We start from the raw sequence: 12,632 nt of genomic DNA, 5'->3' as shown, positions 1-12,632 counted from the left end.
CCATAGTAGTGACACCCATGAGGTGCTGGCTTCCTTAGAGTAACACCGGAGATACGTCTTGAGCGTCTGGTTCAGCCGCTCTGTCTGGCCATCCGTCTGCGGGTTGGAAACTGGTGGACGTGGCTACCTCCACTTGTAAAGCCTTACACCATGTCTTCCAAAACCGTGCAATAAACTGCGGACCTCTGTCTGACACGATCACTCCTGGTAAACCATGCAACCTCACCACATGAGACAGCAATAGCTGGGCGGTCTGACTTGCCGTGGGTAGGTTTTTGCACGGGACAAAATTACCCATTTTGGTTTGGCTGTCTACTACTACCATGATCGCATTGCATCCCTGGTCAAGTGGTTGTCCCAACACAAAATCAATGCTTATGTTTTGCCAGGGCCCTGCTGGAGTAGGCATAGTGACCAGCTTGCCTTTGGCTTTTGAGTGGTCTCCCTTGGCCCGGGCGCAAACATCACACTGTTGTATCCATAGGCGGACGTCCTTACTCATGTGTTCCCACCAAAATCTTCATTGTAAGAGCTGCAAGGTTTTTGTGCAACCAGGGTGACCGGCTATCGGTGATTCGTGGCACCACGCGAAAGCCTGGCGGCGAAGGGCCAATGAAGGCAGAAACAGTCGGTCGCAAAAGAACGGCTCCCACTGCTATGTCAGATGCATCCGCCTCTACTATGAATGGCACTTCTGATTGTGGATGTTGTAAGATCGGGGCTGTGGTGAACGCCTTTTTTAGTCCGCAAAAGGCTTGAATGGCCTCCGGGGTCCAACAAAACGGGTGTCCCTTGCGTAGCAAGCGAGTGAGAGGAGAGAAGAGCTGCGAAAAATGAGAGATAAACCTTCTGTAGTAATTAGAAAATCCCAGAAAATACTGTACGTCTCTCACTGTTTTCGCCACCTTTCTCTCTGCCATGCACAGCCCTGAAGGACTTAAGACCAACCCCAAGAATTCCACCCTCTCCACGTGGAATTCGCATTTGCTCAACTTGCAAAACAGATTGTGTTCCCTCAATATGTGTAGAATTTGTGATACGTGCGTGATGTGTGCTCCCTGATCATTGGAATAAATCAGTATGTCGTCTATGTACACTACTGCGGTCTTATCTGTAAACTCCTTTAGGACATCATTGAGAAAGTATTGGAAAGCCGCCGGGGCGTTGCAAAGCCCAAACGGCATAACCAAATACTCAAATAAGCCATAGCGCGTCTTGAACGCCGTCTTCCACTCATCTCCCTCCCTTATCCGGACCAGGTGATAAGCCCCCCCTTAAATCCAATCTTGTGTAGATGACGCCTCCTTCACCTGATCCAGTAAGACAGGGATGAGTGAAAGAGGGTAACGATTGCGGACCGTGTTTTTGTTCAACACGCGATAGTCAATGCATGTCCTCAATTCGCCATTGGCTTTTTTAATAAAGAAAAGAGGCGAAGCGGCAGGGGAACGGGATGGCCGAATAAACCCTATGTCCACATAGTGCTCCAGATAGTGTCGAAGATGGGCGGTCTCCGGTTCTGATAAGGCATAAACTCTACAGGAAGGCATGAGCGCCCCGGGTATTAAGTCAATCTGGCAGTCATATACACGGTGCGGTGGCAGGTGTTCAGCTTTTATTTCGCTGAACACTTCTCGATATCGTTCATATGCCTCGGGAAGAATCGTCTCTTTCTCTGTTGCGGTGCTGATGTGGTGAACCTGAGCGAGGGCCAGGAGATGGGGACGGTGAGCGCTCGCGCAATGCTCTCCACACTGATCTGTTTCGAAGTCCACTGTCTTCCGCTTCCAATCGATCGAGGGGTTATGCTCCCTCAACCAAGGCATACCTAGTATCAACTCATACTGAGGAGCCTCAATGATGTTTAAAGCCAATTCCTCAACATGATCCCAGACAGGCCCTTGTTTGGTTAGGGTTAGTGTTTTGGTGACTTCCGTGATGGGCCCTGACTTAAGAGGTTTCCCATCTACCGCCAACACGGTTTCCGGGATTGCCCTTGGGATGCGTCTCAACCCCAGGCGCTGCACCAGCCCGCTATCAATAAAATTCCCGGTGGCTCCAGAGTCCACCATTACTCCTACCTCATGGACTCAGGTTCCACCCGTCAGCAGCATGGTTAACATGATGTGTGATTCTGAGGCAACCGACTTGATTACAGCCAAAGAGGGCAGCTGTAACACCCGCCGATCGGGTGCTTCGGCCCCCTCTCCGGGGATCGGTTGGTTGGGAAGGGGGGACTGTATCGTGGCTACCACCACTTTCTTAACTGAGGTATACCCACTTTTCTTGGGTGTCATGGGACAATCTCGCACGTAATGGCTTTTCTTCCCGCAATACATGCATAAACCCGCAAGCCTGCGGTTTTCCCTTTCGACTCTAGATAACGGAGCTCTGATCACACCCACCTCCATTGGTTCAGCCTGGGACTCAGGGGAGGACCCCGTGGTTCTAGGTCCCCTCTCCGTTTTCTCGACATGAGTGTAAACCCGCACTCCCTTCCGCTCAGCCAATCTATGATCTAGTCGTAACGTAAGATTCATCAAATCTGTGCACGTGGCGGGTTGAGGATCAATTTGGGCTAGGACGTCCTTCATGTCGTCTCTTAGGCCCTGGTAGTATAGGGACATTCTTTTTTCCTCTGGCCACGCTGTCTCCGCAATAAGGCGATTGAACTGGGTAAGATACGTCACCAAGTCCTGTTTACCCTGCCTGAGTTCCAGCAGTTCTCGGTCTGCCGAAAAGGTGGTGGCTCTGCGGTCAAATACCCGCTCAAACTCCCTGCGAATGGAGTTCCAATCAGTCAGCAGGGGGTCGTCGTATTTAACCAGGGGCACAGCCCAATTGGCAGCGTCCCGCGTGATATACGAAATAGCAAAAGCCACCTGCGAATGGTTAGTGGGAAATGACGCCGGTTTACACGAAAAGTGTAACGGGATTTGCGTTAAAAATGATTGGATTTTGTGGGGGTCTCCCGAAAACCTCTCCGGGCTAGCCTGGGGTATTGGAGGCGACACGTTCACCTGTATGGGTGACGACGACTGAGTGGCGTCAAATGGATTCAGACTCTGTCGATCCACCCTCTCTCTGAGGGTGGCCGTTTCCGCCTTTGAGGCAGCCAATTCCTGTTGCACCAACAGGAGGGCCTGCAATACGTCATCTAATGATGCCATGATTGTGCGTCACTCAAACCCCAAGGAGTATTCTTCGGCGCGTTATTCTGTCACGGTCCACTGCAGCTCCTTCGGATTTGGGTGATGCACAAGGGTTCCACCTCCAGATGTCCCCGACTCTGGATTACACCAACACAGAGTACCAGGGCAATCAGGCGAGGGAAAAGGAATTAGGGCGGGGACCGCGGGGAGTGGGATTCCTGCAACAAAAGAAGACACATAGAAAAGACAGCAACACAACACTCCTACTCTCATTAGGTCTCACTAATGCCTAACAAGTGTGTCTCATCACTCATTCCGCTGCGCTTGAAACCAAGCCATATAGTGTAGCGTAGCCCCAAAAGGAGTACACCAGAACTCCTAAACCAACTGGACAGTACCGAACACTCGTACATTAACCTCCCCCTTCACTCCCAAGATGAACACAGACAACACTATGCCTGCAGTGGTTTCTCACTGCGTGGTCAATAGGATGCTTAGTAGTCACGTATTACCACAATCCTGACATTTGCACCATGTTAACGTTCGTAGGATCCAAGACACTTAAGATGAGTAGCCAAGGAACGTATTACAAAGTCTCCCGACGCTCTAAGATATCAGGCAAAGTTAAATAGTCTCGCACAGAGCAGCCCCTCCCCTATTCCGATGATACCTGAACTGCGGTGAAGGCTGTTTCTCCCAACTGGAACCAAAAAGGAACTGTCTCTAATTCCTTGAGGCCAACGGCGTTCCTCTGTTCTGTAGGAACGTGTGGTCGAAGTACGCGGCGGCGCTTACGTCAGAGCCCCGCGGGGATTTTCCCTAGAACGGGAAACAAGGTAGTTCGAAAGCTGTGCAACTCACGGCTGGCTCTCTGAGGCGACGGTCGAGACGATTCCGGTAAGCTGGTTGACGCTTACTCCAGCGTCCCGTAGTGATTATCCTAGAGGCTGCGGCCGTCTGGAAATCTGCTCACTCGTTCGCCGCCGGGCAGCGTCTTCTGCAGCAACCGATGCAACAATCAGTATAACGCGCACCGATTGGTTCGCGTCTCCTTGTATTTACCAGCCGTGACCACGCCTTCCTGCAGCCGGGCTTTCTGGGTGTTGTAGTCCGGGTTCGGCTGCAGCCTCGGTAGGCGCCCTTGATCAGCGCCTGACACTTTTTCCATGCCTTAGGATATTTGCCACTTTCCAGAACTTGATTTAAAAGAGGGGTAAGATATGTACTAATGACCTCAGAGGCCAGATGAAAAACTGTTGGGGGGCATGGGTCGTTTGGGGAGCCGGATTTAATAGATATCAGGAGGTCGTTGACCTCTTCAGCGTTAAGTGCCGTAAAGCAGCCCAGTCTGCTATTTGTTTCCCAGATATTTAGATTTTGGGAGTTATTATCTGGCCTACTCTTCACTAAGTTGAAAAGATCATCGTATATCACCTGTACTTTATTTTGAAAAAAGTTGGCCATTATGTTACAAAAAACTTGGTCGGCTCTAAATTTACCTGAGTGTTGGGGGGTGACCAGAGTGTGTACAGTTTTAAATAATTCTTTTGTGGAATAAATCGCCTCGCTTATTTTAGCCGTAAAGTAAATCCTTTTGGCTTTTATAATTGCTTGTTTATATTCCTCCAAACATTGATTGTATAATACTTTGTGCTCTAAACTGTAGTCTGTTCGCCAAACTCGTTCTGTCCGTCTACACTTCATTTTTATTGTTTTTATCTCTGGACTATACCAGGGTGCGGTTGGCGTAGCTCTTCTACTTATTTTGTTAACTTCAGGAGCCAATTTGTCTATAGCTGTTGTGATCCAGTTGTCAAATTGACTAGCTGCTATATCGTTATCACTGCTTAGAGTGAATGGATCTGATCTTAAGGCCTGTTCCAGGTCGACCTTTCCTATCTGGAATGCACTGGAATGCACTGGCGCCTCACCTGAGACACATAACCAACCACTTAGAATTCCGAAAGGCGCTCAAGACCAGCCTTTTTACATCTTAAATACCCTAGCCGTTGCCAGAATTGTCTTATGTATTATAGCGCCAGGACACCCTCGGGTATTACCCGCGCTCTATAAAACGGAATAACATAACATAACATCTTATTCCATTGCCGCACCTGCAAGTTCCACACAGAGGGGGGTTGAGGCAATGTGTGGTAATTATTAATTACCTCAAAAACAACAGCTCTATGGTCGGTCCAAGGCAGTGGCAATGTTTTAATTGTTTTTATACCTGCCTGGTTGGTAAAGATCCCATCTAATGTATCGCCAGCCAAGTGCGTAGGTTCCAAAACAATTTGGGAGAGTCCGTATGCTGCCAGGTTGTCCACCAAACTAGCTGTGTCTGGATTGGTCTCCAATTCAAGGTCATAATTAAAATACCCTATAATATTAAGGTACTCGGAGTCCAAACTTGACTCTAAAAAATATAAATTATATTTAATTATCTTTGTATGTTGTAGATTTCACGCTTTCATTTTTTTTTACAGTTCTTTGTAACATTTCCTACATATTTTCAACATCATGTTAGCCTATGTTTTTCAGAATATATTAAAGAATTGTATATATTCTATACTATTATTTGATGCATTTGATACAATTAAAAAATGTTTTTTACATGTTTTACATGTTTAATAATGTTTTACATTTTTTCATACATTTATTCAAAAACCTTAAATTATTTCCAATTCATTTCTATTAAGAGATAGTCTTTCTTTAGTTTTTTATAGCGGCCATTTTTTTACCGCTACATTCTATTTTATAATCTATCTGTGTTATTTTTAGTCTGTTGTCCCAAAACCAAGTTGCGGTAAGGAGCTACTGTTCGTTGGACCAGGTAAGTACTTTTTTAAGCATTTTTTAAGGGTTTTAAGAATAGGAGGTATTTAGGGGAGTTACAAGTTAATTATAGTGCTGTTTGTGTCTTTTTGAAATATTTAGTTGCATTAAATTAATAGCAGTGCTTTTCACTCTTTTGGAGTATTCATACACCAATTTATAAATGTAATGTTATGTTTAATTGTTGTATGTTAGTTATATCTTGATGGTTAAGTGTAATGAATGTGTTTTTGGGAATGCGTTTTGTAGGTGGGATTTCTAATTTTCTTTACTGGATTTTGTCTGAGTGTGTCCTATGGGCATTGGGAGTTTCCATTTATTATTTTTAAAGGAAACCATTTGTGGTTTATAATAAACAAATGCTTTTTATTTTTATTTTCTTATTTTTCAGGTTTCCTGGAACATTTCTCTTTTTAAAATACTTTTTGGGGGTTTTATGGTTTTTGGCTATTTTGGATTGCTTTGAGGGATCTCTAGATTTGATTTATTTTTGCATTTTTGGTGGTCTTTTGGACAATATATTTACTATTTTTGGTGGATTACTATTTTTTACTACATGGATGCAGAAGATCTGCAGCTACAAAGTAGTTTATTTAATTTCTTTTGGATGGGAAATGTGATATTTTATTGTTTGTTTAAATATTATGTGATTGTTATTTGGAACTGTGTGGTTTATGATTTATATGATAGATTGAGTTTGCTTTTAGTTTCTTGGTTGGTGACGGTTACATTTTTTATTTAAAAATGTATACATAATTTTATAATCCTAGTCTTCATTAACAAAGGAATTTGATTACATTTTTTGACTCGTAATAAAATGTATTTATTTAAAAAAATGTTTTGTTACTGTGGTTTAGAATTTGTGATACGTTTTTAGGACTTTAGTAGGTTAATAATAATTTTATAATATGCTCCTCGCTATCATTTCTAAGGGCCTTATTATGAGTTTGGCAGAGGGGGAGTGGGGCGGTTTACCAATGCCCCACTCCTGCACCACCAAACCTAAATGCTGCCCACCACCAGATTACGATGCAAATGGTTGTCTGGTGGGCAGGTAGCATGGCAGTCCCAGAGCGTGAAGTAAAAAGGTTCAATGAGACAGTGCAATCCAGCATGGCATAGACAGTAAAGTTCATGCTGTGCTAGAAATGGGGGGGGGGTGCTTGCACACAGGGTGGCACAACATGTGCCAGCATGTGCCCCCCTGCAGGAACCTACCTGCATGAGGTAAGCAGGGCCCTGTAGGGTCCCCTTTGTTTCCCTACCACCTGCATTTATATGTAAGGCTGGCAGTCGGGAAACTCAAAATATGCATGGCGGTATGGCAGCAGCACCGCCAGCATAGTCTGAGCCCCTAACTGCCACACGGCCACCAGGGAACGTGGTTCCCTGGCGGTTGCAGCAGTCAGTTGGTGGTGTGCCTGCCAAACGTATAATACGGCGGTCGGATTGCCGGAGCGGCAGTGTCTGGACCCCCACCCTCATTCTCCGTGAGTCTGCCGGTCCCCTGACCATCAGACTTGAAATAAACCCCTTATTAATGTTCTCCATTGTTATTTAAAAATAGTTTGACTTTAAATTGCAGCATGCTGTACATTCTTTTGGTTTCTTTAGTCAGTTTAGGGGCAGTTTGGCTAACAGATTGTCCCATTCATAGTTGTTTGTGGATTTGATCTTTTTGCAATGCTTCTGTAAATGTATAGATTGTAGGTTGTGTTCTACATAGTGTGGATTGGAAATCACTGTGCCATCCTTCAACTGCGTTGTTTGTTTTAGCTTCTGGTGCCAAAGTGCTGTCATACACATTTCACCATGGTATTGGGAATGTAGTTTGGCGGCTGTTTCTGGAGCAACGCAGTCTACCAACCCAAGGGTCATCAAAATAATCCATTGGGGCTTCAGTTTGTCATCTTTTTGTTGGGAGAAGTGGCTTTCCATTAGTAAAGTGCATTGGTTGGCTACCACTATAACATGGACATAGGCTAATTGTATCACTTCATTTTTTATTTCAAAGGCAAATTGGCTTACTGAAAATTATTCTACACTTTTTGAAGATTTTTGGAGGTGCCTACATATACTTTGATTGAAATGATAGTAGCAGCCTTGTATCACTGTGTGGGGGAAAATTGTTTACATGGTTTGAATCATGGTTTGCTCAAAATCTAATATTAATTTTGGGGGTAGTAGTTATTTGTTTTACGTTTAATGTGGTTTAGGAGTTCATAGTAAGGACTTCTTTGTATATTCGGTAGAAGGGCGCATATAAAAGGAATATTTGTATTTTGATATTCACCCTGTATTGTGTCAAGTGTTATTAAGCTATTTCTTGTAGAAAATATTAGAATCTGTTTCTCATTATTTATATTATAATTTTAAAGGATGTGTCATTGTTAAATGTTCGGTATGTGTGTGTCTTTGTATATTTTATGGGCAGGAGAAGTATCACTGGTTGCTTTTTTAGTTTGTGGAATTAGATGTTTTAAAGTGCTATAGGTGGTAGTTGGCCTGTTATGTGTTTGGGGACTTTAGGCAGTATATCTTTATGGATTTTAACTTGTGGGTTCCTCTGAGCTAGCACTTGCCTCTCTTATATTCTGCAATATCTGCCTTATTTCTACTAAAAACCCTGAAACCAGTCCCAGGATACTTGTGTCTGGTCCAGGGATGACCCAGCCTGGCAGTTCAGGCTGGACTGTTCCCATGGGAAGCAGGGTCAAGACTGATTTGTATATGGCAAGGTTTAAACTGGAATGGCGTGGCATGCAAAGAAATTATGGATTTAATCCAGATCTGTGATTGGGAGTGAATGTTTAGTTTGGTTCAACATTCTGTCCCTCATCTGTTCTATTGGATTTGTCACCCTAAGTGGGAAGGGTATGCCCAGACGTGGTTCCCGTGCTCGCTATGCTACCAGATTAAAGATAGCTTGGATGATGAGGGGTAAAACCCCCAAACCAGTCCCACGATGCTTGTTTCTGGTCCAGGTAGGACCTGTTCTGGCAGTTTGGGCTGGACTGTTCCCATGGAAAACAGGGTCAAGACTGATTTGCATATGGCTGGGTATAAACTAGAATGGTGTGGCATGCAAAATAATTATGGATTTAACCCAGATCTGTGACTGAGTGAATGTTTGGTTCAGCATTCCTTCCATCAACTGTTTTTTTTGCATTATTTATATTCTTGTCACATTTGGGGGGCAGGAGTGCTTTTATTACAAGAATTACAACATCATCTTTTGCTGTTGCTTTCCAATAGCATGCATTAGAATAATATTTGGTACATGTCCAATTTATATTATCTGTTGATGCACTTTTTAGCTCTAGGTGTAGCCCATGTGATTGAGGGCTGATGCATCTAGCATTTTTTTGGTTGCAAATGGCCCAATTTGCTGAGTTGGGCCATGTGCGGCCAGAAAAATGCATTTTTGTATGTATTATTCCCAAATTGTGATTTGGTAACATGTTACCAAATCGCAGTTTGGATTTGCTTATACATATTGGATTGAATTGGTCCGTTGTGCTACCCTTATGACAAAGCAGTGGTGATGACCCAGACTTTAACCCCTGACAAGTAATAAAGAAAGAAAAAATGGAGGGGGGGGCACTGTGTCAAACTTGTTTTTAATATGCGGAAGCAAAGCAGCATCACATCGTATATACACATAGCAAACCACGACCCACCTGTGAATTCACCACGGCAGCTTCTGTTAACCGCCCAGTTAACACTTGTGCAAAAGATAGGCCAACTGCAAACCTATTTACAAACGTGTATATTTCAGAGGGGCCCTTTGCTTTTTGCATGGCACTCAAAATAGGTCCCTGTCTGTTGCAGGATGGCCAAATAGGCTCTGGCCAGCACTACCAGGCAGTAAGCTGGGACACACAGGGTTGCCAGCCCAATGGTGCTGCCCATCCCCCTCTGGTGCATCTTGGATCTGACTACCTTTATCTCCATGGACCCTTCCCTGACTGAGATTTCATTCAGGGTCAAAGCATGCAAACTTATGTCCCCTTTGACCAGAAACCAATTCCCCACACCAAATGGCCCAAACTAGGCTAATGCACAGGTAGCTGTGAAGAGAACCACCTCGTAGCTGGAATATGTAGCACTGTGGACCCAGTTCAGTATGTCCTTCTTGTGGAATTCAATGGTGGCCCTGCTGTCCGCATGTTTCTGCTTGGAGTTCCCCCAACCCTTCAAGGCTGCTCTGAGGGGGAATGAGGTGGTCGGGCTCGAGAGACCCTGTAGCTTTTTATGGGGGACCACTGCTCCGAGGTGGCTTGATACCCAGGAGTGGCTCTTTCCTTCCTCCCTGGCCCACAAAACAAATTCCTGTACCCATGCTGTCAACAGGTTGTGCTACCATTGCTACTCACGGTCACCTTTCTGAATGTGCTGATATAGTTCCTGTACCTAATGTGTTCCAGGGGCAAGTGAGAGCTCACCTAGGCTGGCAAGCCTTTGGTCCACTGCAGGCGGTGCCCGAGTTGGGGTGGGAAAGGTGCCATAGAGGTGTTAACCTGCAGCCATGCCTTCCAGAAACATTGCCACTGGATTTGAGAAAGAGCATCAGCCTCATTATTTGTGGCCTCTTCACTGTGTCTCACACTGAAATTGGTGTTCCTATACAAACAACGTTTCACCAGCCCCCTCTGCTGCATCCTGGATCTGCTTACCTTCATTTCCAGGGACCCTTCCCTGACTGAGATGTCATCCAGGGTCAAAGCATTCAAACTGATGTCCCCTTTGACCTGCAACCAATTCCCCACGCCGAAATGGCCCAAAGTAAGCTAATGCAAAGGCAGCTGTGAAGATAACCACCTCGTAGCTGGAATATGTGGCATTGTGGACCCAGTTCAGTATGTCCTTCATGTGGAATTCAGTGGTGGTCCTGCTGTCCGCATGTTTCTGCTTGGAGTGCCCCCAGCCCTTCAAGGCTGCTCTGAGGGGGAATGAGGTTGTGAGGTCCGGGAGACCCTGTAGCTTGTTATGGAGGACCACTGCTACGAGGTGGCTTGATACCAGGAATGGGTCTTTCATTCCTCCGTAGCCCACAAAACAATTTAATTTACCCATGCTGTCAACAGGGGGGTGCTGCCGTTGCTACTCGCTGTCGCCTTTCTGAATGTGCTGACATAGTTCCTGTACCTAACGTGTTCCAGGGCAAAGTGAGAACTCAGCTAGGCTGGCAAGCCTTTGGTCCACTGCAGGCGGCGCTGGAGGTGGGCTGGGCAAAGTGCCATAGAGGTGTTCACCTGCAGCCGTGCCTTCCGGAAACAATGCCACTGGAATCAAGAAACAGACACATTTTTTTGGGCCTCTTCACTGTGTCTCACCCTGAATTCTGTGTCCCTATACAAAAAGCTTTTCTCCAGCTTTCTCAACAAACTCAGGGACATATTTACAACTAAGTGGAGGAGTGTTTCATTAGCCTCATTGGCTTAATGCCACACTCTGCCACTTCAGAAACACAGGCTAAACCATTTTTGCCACAATATGTGGCAGCCCTGCATATCCCCCTGCGCTGGTGCTAAACTTAGCAGCCTAGTACCGACACAGGCACCCTTGCACTATGGTGCAAGGATGCCTGATTTGAGGGGAAGATTGTTTATGTGTAGGAAGCTCTACCTTCCTGCACCTAAACAATCTTTAAATGTCGTTTTGTAACCTATGTGTGCTGCTTAATGCAAAATGTAAAAACAATTTGTGATTGTTTATGTGCAGGAAGAGAGACCTTCCTGCACATAAACAATCAATGGCCTTTTGCTGTTTCTATGTGTAATGCACAACGCAGCACACATGGAAACAGCTCACCATGCCATTCCAGTTTGCTTGTTTCCAACCCAGGGAGGACCTAGTTTCGGAGTGGGCTGGACTGTTCCCATGAGGTGCAGTGTCAAGACTGATTTGCATATGGCTGGGTTCAAGGTGGAATGGCATGGTGAGCAAAAAAACGATGGATTTAGGCCCAGATCTCTGTACTGGGGTGAATGTATGACATTGTTCTGCATTCTGTCCATCAACTTTTGTTTTTGCATTTGTCACCCCAAGTGGGACGGGTATGGCCAGACGTGGGTCCAGTGCTCTCCATCCCACTGGAATCAAGCTATCGTGGCTGAAGTGAGGTGAAACCCCGAAACCGGTTCTAGGATGCTTGTTTCCAACTCAGGAAGGACCTGGCTTGGCAGTTCAGGCTGGACTGTTCCCATGAGGCAAAGGGTCAAGACTGATTTGCATATGGCTGGGTTCAAACTGGAATGGCATGGTGATCAATAAAACGATGGAATTAGGACCAGATCTATGTATTAGGGTGAATGTATGACATTGTTCTACATTCTGTCCATCAACTGTTGTTTTTGCATTTGTCACCCCGAGTGGGACGGGTATGTAAATGTAAATGTATAGGTATTTATATAGCGCCGATCACCACTACGGGTATCTCAGCGCTGTACTCATACCGCTGAAGGAACCCTTCCTGGCTTTCCATGTGAGGTGTCCACTCCTGGGCACCCCCATGGTGAGGCCAGGCATCCCAGCGCTGTTGGGGCCGTTGTGGAGATTAAGCAAGCTATTGCCCAGAGTTGCAGCGTGGGACCCATGATTAGAATAGGCACTGAGGCGAGAATATCCGGTCCGCGGAATTTA

Source organism: Triturus cristatus, chromosome 2_2 (genome assembly GCF_964204655.1).
Source record: "Triturus cristatus chromosome 2_2, aTriCri1.1, whole genome shotgun sequence".
NCBI classification, from domain to species: domain Eukaryota; kingdom Metazoa; phylum Chordata; class Amphibia; order Caudata; family Salamandridae; genus Triturus; species Triturus cristatus.
This window is presented reverse-complemented; position numbering follows the sequence as displayed.